Source organism: Calliopsis andreniformis, chromosome 5 (assembly GCF_051401765.1).
Source record: "Calliopsis andreniformis isolate RMS-2024a chromosome 5, iyCalAndr_principal, whole genome shotgun sequence".
In the NCBI taxonomy this organism is placed as follows: domain Eukaryota; kingdom Metazoa; phylum Arthropoda; class Insecta; order Hymenoptera; family Andrenidae; genus Calliopsis; species Calliopsis andreniformis.
Genome location: NC_135066.1, coordinates 19,111,573 through 19,123,541, shown reverse-complemented (window position 1 = coordinate 19,123,541; position 11,969 = coordinate 19,111,573). Strand labels below are relative to the sequence as shown.

The window sequence follows — 11,969 nt, the reverse complement described above, 5'->3', positions numbered from 1 at the left end:
GATAAGTTTATTTTTCAACAAGATAATGCCGTAGTGCATAGTACTATAGTACTAAACTGGTACTTTTCCACAAAAAAGGTTCTTGTTTTAGACTAATCAACAGGATCTCCCAAGCATAATATCTTTGTAAATATTAAATGAAACTTTGCTAGAATAGTGTACCAAAATAGAAGACAATTAGAAAATGTTAACACCTTAACACACCGCATTCAATATGAGTGAGTAAATTCTTATTTTAAAGCAGCAATGCTTAAGTATCTCCAAGGCAAGCGCGAGCAGCCGAAAATGCCCGGAATCGCTCGCCCGCAGTTTCACAATATACACATTAAACGCGAATAAGCGGTCGCATCTAATCCAGGCAAACATATTGTCAGTAGCAAAGTACCATTTTGTATAGTATCGAATATATTCTTGTAAATATCCCAGAAACTAAATCTGAGCGGTGGCAATATGTACAGAAAAATGTTGCACTTGATTTCCAATAATTATCACGTACCATCACCCTTTCCATTCCAAGGCAGAAATTCATACAGGTCATCCTCTTCTCACCAATCAGCTAGTCTAAGATCTAATTGTAAGACAGCATTCTCAAGAGTAATTTCCTACTGAGCACTTTGATTTAATTTTTGTAGAATACCTACTTAGGTTTGTATTCGAGTCATACTTATAATTAGATAATTGACGCTTTGTTAGGTCAATTTACCCAGTATTTAGTTGTAATTCTTGACTTCCGCTATTTTAGATCCCACCTGACAGAGTGAGTTTAACATAATAGGAACACTCTTGGCGAAGGACATCATCTGCTTTTAATGTTCAGTTGATAGAATGTAGACGAAGGTAGTCGTACAATTAATCGTATCCTTGATTACTTTATTTCCACGTTGCGCAAATGTCAATGTCTTTCCTAATATTACACGCCGAATTCCTTCTGTGAAACACACGAGATCTGTTCCCACCCTTGAAATGACAGGTTCCGTAATTTTCTATTGCAAATAGCTAATCATCGCGCGAATGTCCTTCGGACGTTGAGGATTCTTCCTATTCGTCACGATGAAGGTGCCACATTAATTGCAGATATTATAACATAGTATTATAGTCATTTTCTTTAATGAATCTACTAATAAATTCGATCCCATTTTCTCGTGGTAGCATCTGTTCCTACACAATTTTTTCAAAACATCTTGTTAGAACTTTAATTGCCCGAAAATAGTAGATTGAAACAGAAATCTTATTATATATTCATATACAGGAAATTACGATGTCAAATATCCTAATAATCATACAACTAAATCCAGTTTTGACAAAATAAAAAATGTTATTTTATAAATGTTTAATCAGTCATTGAGAAGATTGAATCAATCAATAGAATTTCTGATGATTAGTTTTTAAACTATCCGGTATGGCATTTTTAGTTATTAGATAAATTTTGTTTTAAATTTAATAAAAAAAAATGTAAAATAGTTGACGAATATACAAAGAAATCAAGTCAACAAGAATATTAAACTACAGTGGCTCACAAAGTTACTCACGAATCTTTATTGATTTTACATTCTCAAATTTTAAAAGTATTTTACTTTTTTACATTAAAATTATGTATGTTGTCAAGGTCAATGTACATCCTGTGAGTAATTATCATATCATAGTGTACATATATTCGCTACACGATTTCAATTACCAAAATATACGAAAAAAATGATATAATACTATGTATTGATTTATTTAAGAGTTTCTATAAGATTAGAGTTAAGCTATTTAAGTTAATGATCTTGTATCGTCATCATATTGTATGATGAACAACGATATTAGGACTGTGGACTAAAATTAAGTGTTTTATAATAAATAAAACAGAAGTAAAGATATATCAACACTTTATTCATTAAATAGTACAACGAATTCGTTTTCATACTACTGGAATGATATCACTTTCATCGCTCAAAATATTTTCTGTTTTACTGGGTCATTGTTTTTTCTTACAAATTATTTAAAGTATGTACATAAAAGCAAATGAATCGTGTAAAAAATACCATGTAAAAATAAGTACGTAAGTAAATAATAAAGACTAACACAGACATAACTGTATATCAACTTAATATTGTTAAGAATCTCGAAATTCATTAAATTTTTGTATAATTACTCCGAAAGAAAATAGAGAAATAATCCTAAGAAACAATAGTACAAAATTACGAACTTTTAGCGAGAAACTATTGTTATCGTCATTTACTCTTTACTATTACTACAATAGTTAAAATAATTGGATAATTAAATTGGGTTAGTGGAGAAACATGGTGACAACAATAGAATTGTATTCGAAAGAATACATTTGAAATAACGAACAGGGTAAACCTAAAGTGTGTCGAAACATGGTCCACCTACAACTAGAGTTAATCATGTCAAGGACTCAACAAACCTTCTCTCTTACTTGTATAATACCCTCTCAGCTCTGTGTACGTATAAGTGAATTAGCTTCATTCAGTTCACGATTATCGGTTCGATGACAAGCTGTTCAACAAGAAATTCAGACACATTCCAAAACCAATAGTCATATTTCAGTGTCGGATTTCAAAAAGACAATTTAAATGGGCACATTTTACTAAATCTAATTCGAAGTTCTAATATTAATTCTAGTAAAAGAATTAATAACTCACAAAAAATCTCCAAAAAAATTAATCTACCCAAGAAAGCATCCAAAAGATATTAATCCCCCGAAAGAAGTATCCAAAGGATATTTAATAACCCCCCAAAAAGCATCCAAAAGATATTAATACGCCTCTCAAAAGTATTTTCAAAAGATATTAATCTACAAAAATGAAACACAAAACTTCAAAAGAATATAATAAAAAACACGCCAAAAAATGTTTATTACGATTTGATTCGAAAACAGTACTGAAATCAAAACTAGTTGTCCAATTTATAAGGGTCCTCTAAATCTCGGGCTTTACGTTTGCGCTAGAAAACGTTAATCTATTTGACTTGAAGAAGGTACTGAAATTAAAAGTAGTTGTCCTCTTTATACAGTATGCTTCGCCACACGTTAATTAGAAAATCGCGATAAAACATTAATATTTTAAAATGGATTCACAATTAAGAGATACATATGAAAACCAGAAATATTAATATATACGAAATTAGTGTAACATATAAAGCTGAAGAAATGTATAAACCCCCAAAAAATATGAAGCCCGCCAAAAAATATTAATCCACAAAAATGAACTTCAACAAGTATTAAACCTCTAAACGATATCAAAAGCCTCCAAACAATTATTCAAAAGATATTAAATTATATTCAAATAATGTTTCAAATAATGTGGTCGTCTGTATACATGATGTCACAAGTCGTTTTCCGATTTTGATAAAAATGGCCCACCAAGTACACCTTACGATTCATTTTTCCGGTTTTCACATGTATCCATTATTTGTGAATCCAATTTTTAAATATTAATGTTTTATCGCGATTTTCTAATTAACGTGTCGTGAAGCATGCTGTACAACAATTTTTTATTTAAGTATCTTCTTCAAGTAAAATAGATTGTTTTCTGGCGGTAATTACCGAGATTTAGAGCACCCTTATAAATTGGACAACTACTTTTGATTTCAGTACTTTCTTCGAATCAAATAGTAATAAACATTTTTTGGTGTGTTTTTTATTGTATTCTTTTGAAGTTTTGTGTTTCATTTTTGTAGATTAATATTTTTTGAAGGTACTTTTGAGAGGCTTATTAATATCTTTTGGATGCTTCTTTGAGGGGATTAATTTTGGATGCTTTTTTGGGTGGATTAATTTTTTTGAAGATTTTCTGTAGGATTAATATCTTTTGGATGCTTTTTTTGGATGGATTCATTTTTTTTAGAAATCTTTTGTGGGTTAATTTTTTTGGAAATTTTTTATGGGAACCAGAGTTAAAACCGAACTCAACTACCTGGTGTTTTTACATTTTAAATGTTCTTTTGGAGGTATTTCACTTATTTTTGGTATTGATATGTAAAGAATTATTATTTTTATATAATATAGCGCATCCGCGTGTTTTTCTTTTACTTGTTATATGTTCGTATTGTACTTTCTAATAGTCTATTGTAAAATGTTTTCTAAGATAAATATATAAGCGTCTTTGACACATCGTGGCCAATGCGTTTGACGAATATTACAGTCATCAGCATGCATTCATATAGAATTCTTTTGCCTTAGGAAACAAGTATAATGTCTTTTATGAATAGATTCACCATGGTGAAGTATTGCACTAATAACTTTGTACATCATCGAAGTTGTTTGCAATGTCATAGTAAGCACAGCTTTGATGTTATACTTATTAATTTTTTAATCATTTATCAATAATACCTGATTACTCATGAGCAATCTCTCTTCCAAAATTTAACATTGTATTAACTCACTCTTCATTTTGTAACAACTCCCCCATGTTAGGGCACGTTGTTACAAAAGTCCACGATTTTTTTATTTATTGCTGCTGTTATTTTTTAGTTATTATTCTTATATATATTAGCTTTTATTATTACCCGTTCCCTTCAAAAGTTGACGGATGTTGACAGCTCCCTAGTGTAGCTTCCTTATCATCAATTTCAAATTTACGCCACAGACGAGTTACATTTAATAATGCATGATTCATGGGTGTATATTGTAAACGCGGCTTAAGGTGTATGTAACATCTAGGGTGACGCACTCGGTTTAGTAACATTTTTTCCTGTTTTCCTTCTGGATCCAGCGCTCGAAACGGCTAGTTGTATTTGGGGAAAGTTTAAAAACTTGTGGCATTCTTTTGCGATTTACTCAAGCATTTTGATTTTCGATTACTTTGTTTTAGTTTATTAATCTTATATCATTGTAAATAGTTGAATAAATATAATGTAAATTATAAAATGAAAAAGCTCAATATAATTTTTCCACGGATATCTGGAATTCCCATATTTAAGAACATGGCAAATACTATTGACACTCGCACTAGCTGCGTAGCCATCTAGCGGAAAAAATATGAAAGCCAGAAAACCACCTAGCGGCAGAAATGTGAATGGTAGAAAAAAATATCCTAGTCGGACGAACCTGAACATGTTAAATTACTAAAATTAATATCTCCATATTTAAACACCTCCTATCCTCCTGATGTGGCTTCTAGGAACTCTTTGATCTCGGTTTCAGTCTTAGGTTATCCTACGACTAGAGAGTCTATTACATTCGTACTTTTGATTCAACAGTTACGTCCGTCTGGTGGCGCCTGAAACAGTCTTGCGAGTTTCGCTTTGGTGAATGCGTCAAGATGTTCCTTTCCAAAAAATTCTGTCATACTGGATCGCAAAATGTTACTCTTTTTCCAAAATATGTTCTACTTTATGTTGGGACCTGATCTGCTGCTGTTGCTTCAATAAATGCAGGTTTGAATCTTTCTGTTGAAACGCTTACTGTCTTTCCTTTGTAGTCGATTTTAAATACATGGTCTGTTCAGTTCTCCATTATCCGGGAAGGACCTTCATAGCTTCATACGCTAGTTCTAACGACTTCTGTAACGAATCAACTCTAAGGAAAACATGAGTGCAAATGTATAATGTACCATGAGTGTACCATGAGTGAGTGTTTTGTGCTTCGAGTGATGTGATGTTGCTATTGGTTTTAACTGCCTGACACATTATCTGAACGTATAACATTTTAGCAGTCGAAGCTTTCAAGTTTTCCTTAAAGCTCATTCTTAGCCCAAGCTGTACTGTAGAAAATATATTCACGTATTATGGGTTTCTGTGACACATAATTGCTGTTTTTAATGATCGGTGCCACCTCTCCATCATTTCATTAGTTGCTGGATGATACGAAATAGTTTGTACGCTTGCACATCCTTTAGATTTAACTAGTGATGAGAATAATTTTAATTCGAATTGTTGTGCTTGATCCGAAGTTATTGTTAGAGGTGCTCCAAAATCAAAGATCCATGTATTATAGGGGGTTGTTACTGTGGTATCTGCAGTTGTATCCTTGATGGGTATTGCTTCTGGCCATCTAGTATGCATGTATATTATTGTAAGGTAATATTGGAATCCTTTTGAGGGTGGTAACCAACCAACAGTATCTATATGAATATGGTCAAACCAACCTTTTCAAATCTGTATTTCTTCTGATGTTACTCTGTTATGCCTATGAATTTTGGTTATTTGACATGATATACACGTGTGTATCCATTCTGCAATTTCTTTACTTATCAAAGGACAACTAAAACTTCTTGATATCTGTTTCTTTGTTTTCCTCCACTTGTATGGAATAAATGATGTACCATGTTAAATATTTGTTTCCTTAGAGACTTATGCACATAAGGATAGATAATGTTATTGGATACATAACAGAATAGATATGTATTAGTATCACTGACCTGTATTTTTTAGAGTTTGCAATTGCTGTTTAGATCCGCTAAATTTCTTTTAATTCCTCATCAGTTGCCTGTTCTTTTACCAGTTTATCTGTAGCTACAATTACTGGCATGTTTATTGCTTCTATTCTGGACAATGTGTCTGCTACTGTGTTGTCAGTTCCCTTAATGTGTAAAATTTGTGTTGTGAATTGTGCTATGTAGTTGAGGTGTTTAGCCTGTCTTGGGAAGACTTTCTCCATATTCTGTTCCAGGGTATATGTTAAAGGTTTGTGACTTGTTTTGATGATTAAATTTTTTCCTTCTATAAAATGCTTAAAGAATCTTATACTTTTATATATGACCAGTAGTTCTCTGTCATAAGTGCTGTATTTAATTTGTGTTCTATCTAATTTTCTTGAAACTTACCTGCTATTTCAGCTGTGCAATACCCTGTTTGCTTATGCTATATCCCAAATATTCTATTGTTTGTACAACGAAAGCGCATTTTGCCATATTTATAGTCAGCCTACATTGTTGCAGACATTGGAATACTTCTCTCAGGTGCTCTATATGCTTCTCCATGTTTTTTGAAATTACTATCAGGTCATCAGTATAACGGCTGCAAAAATCCAATCCTCGAAGAATTTCATTCATTAATTTTTGAAAAGATTGTGCTGCATTGCACAACCCGAAAGGTATGACTAAAAATTCTGAAACTAAAACAAGGCATACTGCTGTTTAAATCGATCTTCTGAAGCTACATGGACTTGAAAGTACGCCAGATGCAAATGTCTTTTGTTAAATAACTTGCAACCTGTGAAGCTGTGTACTACATCATGGATGTAAGAAATTGGATACTTATCTGGAAGTGTCAGACTGTTTTATGGTATCATCTACAGTATCATATGGTCGCCATTCTCCTGATTTCTTTAGAACCATGTGTAATAAGCTGGCCCATGGGCGTTTCGACAGTTGACAAATATTGTCAACTCCTCTTATAATAATATGGTGCGTATCTGGTGTTTTGGGACAAAAAAATTTTGGTTTGGTTGTAGCAGTAAATTCTTCCAAAAGTTGATACTATCGATTATTGCCATTAATCTTATATAGTGTTGATACACTGGTTGTAGTTATTTCTCCTGTGGTGCCCCTATGTATCAATCCATCTATCAGTTTTCTATTTATTAAATCAATCAAAAGATTGAACTCTTTCAGAAAATTGACTCCCAACATAGCCTTGGAGACATCAGCAACTAACAACCTCCAGCAGAAGGAATGTCTTAATCCTAGATTTAATAATAGTAATTTATTACCATAAGTATTGATCGTGGACCCGTTAACAGCCCGCGTATCCGTGAGCTTGGTGCTTCGGGCAGCTTCGAACAGCTTTGAGCAATTTTGAGCAGCTTCGGGAGATCGAGAGAAAAGGTGGAACTTGATGCGCACTCTCTCACTCTTTGAAATATTTAAATCCCAATTGCTAGCAAATGGCAAGCGGTACGCACCTTGCGCTAGCTCTTCGATTGCCTGGATATTTTCAGTTTCCAACTTAGAAAAGTATTCTACTGAAAAAAAATTGAAAAATTTTTGTTGCAGAAAAGTCATTTTAAGACCCCTTAATTACGCTTTAACTGTTTAAAAAAGAGCTGTTTTTTAAAAACCTCGTATGTTTATTAACCCAATTGCATTCAAACGGCTGAATGAATTTTAATGAAACTTTATATCCAAATTTTATATTCTCATCTCATCTCAAAATTTGGAATTTCGTCTTTAATTTTGTTTTGAAAATTGTGAAGGTGCAATTAAAATAAAGGTATTTTCGGAGGGTGTTATTAAAGAGGAATAGGGTAGTATTCTTTTTTTTTTTTTTTTCGAAATTCATACTTTTGTAGGCTGAAGTGAGGATGGTCTGTTAAGGGTGTTACGAGACGGGAGGCGAGCAGCGCGAGAGACCGTCGAAGATAGGTATAATTCCAAAGAATATAGTGGTTGATGTGTTGGTTGGTACACGGACGAAACTGATGCGAGATCAGTGAGCCGTTAGGATTATTGTAGACGAGGACGGACCTGATGTAAAATCAGGTAGCCTCTGAGGATAGGTGTGCTTGCGGACGAAACTGATCGGTGATCAGTGAGCCGCAGGAGAGTGAGTTCGTGAACGTACCTGATGCGAAATCAGGGAGTCACTAGGATCAGTTTTACAGACGAACTCAAATTAAATTGAGGTGCTATTAAGGAGGTTGGCGAATTCGAACAGACGAGCCTGATGCGAAATCAGGGTGCTGTAAGGAAGTTGGATAATGTACAGACGAACCTGGTATCAGGTAGCTGTAGGAAGTAGACGAAACTGATGTAAAAATCAGTTAGCTACAGGATAGGTTAGCTTTCGTGGACGAACTCGAATAAATCGAGGAGCCACTAGGTTGAATGCAGTTTCTTTGGAAGTAAGGGTAAGCGGACGAAACTGATGTAAGATCAGAGAGCCGCAGGAGATGTTAGTGAGCCTCGTAACTTTTTAAATTATTAATTGATACAACTTGAGCGGTTAAGCTGTATCGTGGTGGATCTGTCAACTTCGAATGGGATCGCTTAAGGTAGTTATAGGTTTGTGAGCAATCTACGCAAAATTACAATGAATACTTGAATATATTCTAAATCAGTCTTTACGTACAAGTGTACAGTGTAGTGTTGTCGCGTAAAGTGTATGATTTTAATGCACGGTGTTAACGCACTGGCGATGCGGGGACTTACAGAGTGGTCGTAGGAATTGCCAGATAGAATTTATGCCGACTCGCGGATTCTATGAGGTTAACTGTAGACTCGAAAGGGAACTTCAGCCCGATCTAACTGGATAGCAACCAACTCTGACGAACTTGACTATCAACGTGACGGTACTGTTCTGAACCCGTTAGGGCTAAAATCTCTGAGTTTATATAGGCCGAAAAATGAGTGGGGGTTCGTTAGAAATTTCCATATAAGGAAATTTCTCACGGTTGGTACAGCGTCGTGGTTGCTACCCAGCTGCTCAGGGTCGCGCTTACATTAAGATAACGAAAAAAAAACGAGAGTGCTAGGGCGTTTTCTCTTAACAGGCAGAGACTTGAATATTTGGTAGAGTAGACGGAAAATATTCTCCATACGTAACAAGGGACTCTAATCATCACAATGTCGAGACTACATCTACGTGTTTACTGAGATACCTGAATAATGTAAATTATGCGGGAGTGTAGCTTAACAGACATTTTGGGTTATTCTCTGCGTGCAATTAATCTGTAAAATTGATAAAAATAATTTTGTAATGTTTGAAGAATTAAAATAACTAGCTCGAGCTCTTACTATCCGGATATCTTAAAATACTTAAAATACTTATTGTAACTTGAATTTGGACACAAAATCCGGTTTCGAGTATCGGGAACCGGAGCTTTTCTATTTTATCTGAATTCCGAGTAAAGACTTTACATAAAGTCTTTACTTTATTTAAGTGAAGACTTTAAATAAAACGATTAATATAAAAAATGTGGGAACTAATTTACTATCTGAGGCTGTGAGTGTTGACAATTTGTCGTCCATTATATGACTAGCGCACAAGCCGCGTGTCTGTAAGTTCAGCGCTTTGGATGTTCGGACAGCTTCGGGAAGTCGAGAAAGGAGGAGAAGGCGAACGTTAGCCTTACTGTCTCGCTCTTTGAAATGTTTAACACTTTACACTTCGTTGTTGCCGTTGTGGCGACATTGTAACATAAATTGATAACTCTGTTGTCGCTCCTGCGACGACATTGTAATATAAGCTGGGAAATTTCATGAAATGTGCAAAAGTAAAAAAAGAGATTGTGTTTGATCCAACAGATAGAAGAAAGGTGAAAGACATGAAATCAGTGAATACTACGATAGTTGTTCTGCTAAGCCAAGAATGCATCTCAATGTATTATTTTTCAAGATACCATAAAATGAAGAAATTCAAAAAATAATTTCTATTTTTCGTATTGTTATATTTTTTTATGTTGTAATTGTATTAATAAAACATAACTTTAAAATGTATACGCGTTTTTTTTTAATAACAAAGCAGGATTTTCAATCTTTCACAGAGGCGCACTCGCACCATTATAAATACTCCTGGAGTAGTTGGTAACGCCTAGTAAAACTGACTCGGAACTGCTGAAAGGTCATATTAACACTAGATTGCCTAAGCAAGTCATTTTGACTGCTTTTGAATTTCAATTAAGAAAATAATGATTTAAATAATGACACAGCTTCTTATAATTTTGTGACTTTTTCTACAACATATAAATGGGTTAATTAATCATGGTTGTTGCCCCCCCCCCCCCCCCCCCCCCCCCCCCCGTCCTTCACTTCCGGACTGCTTGGAAAAGACCAGTTCGATAACATACAAGCTCATGATAAATTGTCGATTTCGACATATTCTTGATAAGTTGCAGTTGTTCAATAACTAAAGTTATTGTTATTGTTATTGTTATTCGTACTTGTTATTCGAATCTTTATGCCAGGCCTGGCGACGCGCTTTGTTCCCTTTGAACGCGCTGTAACGTCATTCAGATGGGAAGGAGGATCTCTGAGTTTTTTTTCGAACTGAAATACATTTTTTTTATTGTTAATACTTATTAATAACTTGTTATATGACTGTAAGTGATATAAAATATATTAAAAATTACTGTTAAACAAATTTCTTTGCGCATTAGTTATTTTTTCACAATGCAGTCATTTTGACTGCTTTCAGGCAATATAGGTATATACTAAGCTCCCGTCTTTCTAGTGTTAAAAATTGCTCGGAATGCAAAGGGTTAAATTGCAGTCGGTGGCAAACGGCACGCATTTCGGGCGAGGTTTTCGATTACTCAGACATTTTCCAACTTAAAAAAGTATTGTGATGAAAAAAATGTTGAAAAATTTTTTACAACAAAATCTGTTTTAAGATCCCCTGATCACGTTTTGACTATTAAAAAGAAGTTTTTTTTTTTAAAATCTTGTGTATTAATATCACGCTCAGTCTTTACTTTAATAAAACTAAACGTAAACTATAAAACCTATTTCTTGCCCCCCGTGGATTTCGAATCCCGTTCAAGGTTGCAATTTTAACTTATACATGATTTGTTTCATTTTGTTTCATTAAAATTCTCTTCCTTACATGCCACCCTATCTATAAAATGCTGTAAAGTATTTTGATACTTCTAATCTTCAGTATACTAATTTCAATTATACTAATCTTCATTAGTATGATTCATAGAGTTATAATTAATCAATTTCCATAAAGAAGACATCTTCTAAGATTCTTTTAAAACGCTCGAAGTTTCAACATCCTCGTTTCCATTCCTTCGTGTATAGATAGTCTCGGCGAGAGCCTCTCGCCAATTCATACGCGCCACTCATGCTGCAAATGTACTTGGCGCGGGTCTCTACCGAGAGTTCTGATAATTAGGAATGTGTTAACTGTATAAAGTTGGAGATGTTTTCGCTGATAATTCAATAGATATATTCATAACGTAACGAATAGGAGTGATTGGAGTCTCTATTTCTTCGTATTATTTTATTCGTATAATTACTAGGATATTATTATATTGAATTCGCACAAATACAGATGATGTTGATGATTTATTTTATATAATTTGATGT

At 33.9% G+C, this 11,969-nt stretch overlaps 1 long non-coding RNA gene across 1 annotated transcript; it reads left to right on the top strand.

Annotated features, from left to right (window-relative positions):
- The first annotated feature begins 5,159 nt into the window (after positions 1 to 5,159).
- Positions 5,160 to 10,379, top strand: LOC143178934 (uncharacterized). The gene is made up of 3 exons (XR_013001876.1): positions 5,160 to 5,379; positions 6,882 to 7,349; positions 7,557 to 10,379. It is a non-coding gene; the product is annotated as an uncharacterized LOC143178934 (long non-coding RNA).
- The last annotated feature ends 1,590 nt before the right edge of the window (positions 10,380 to 11,969 follow it).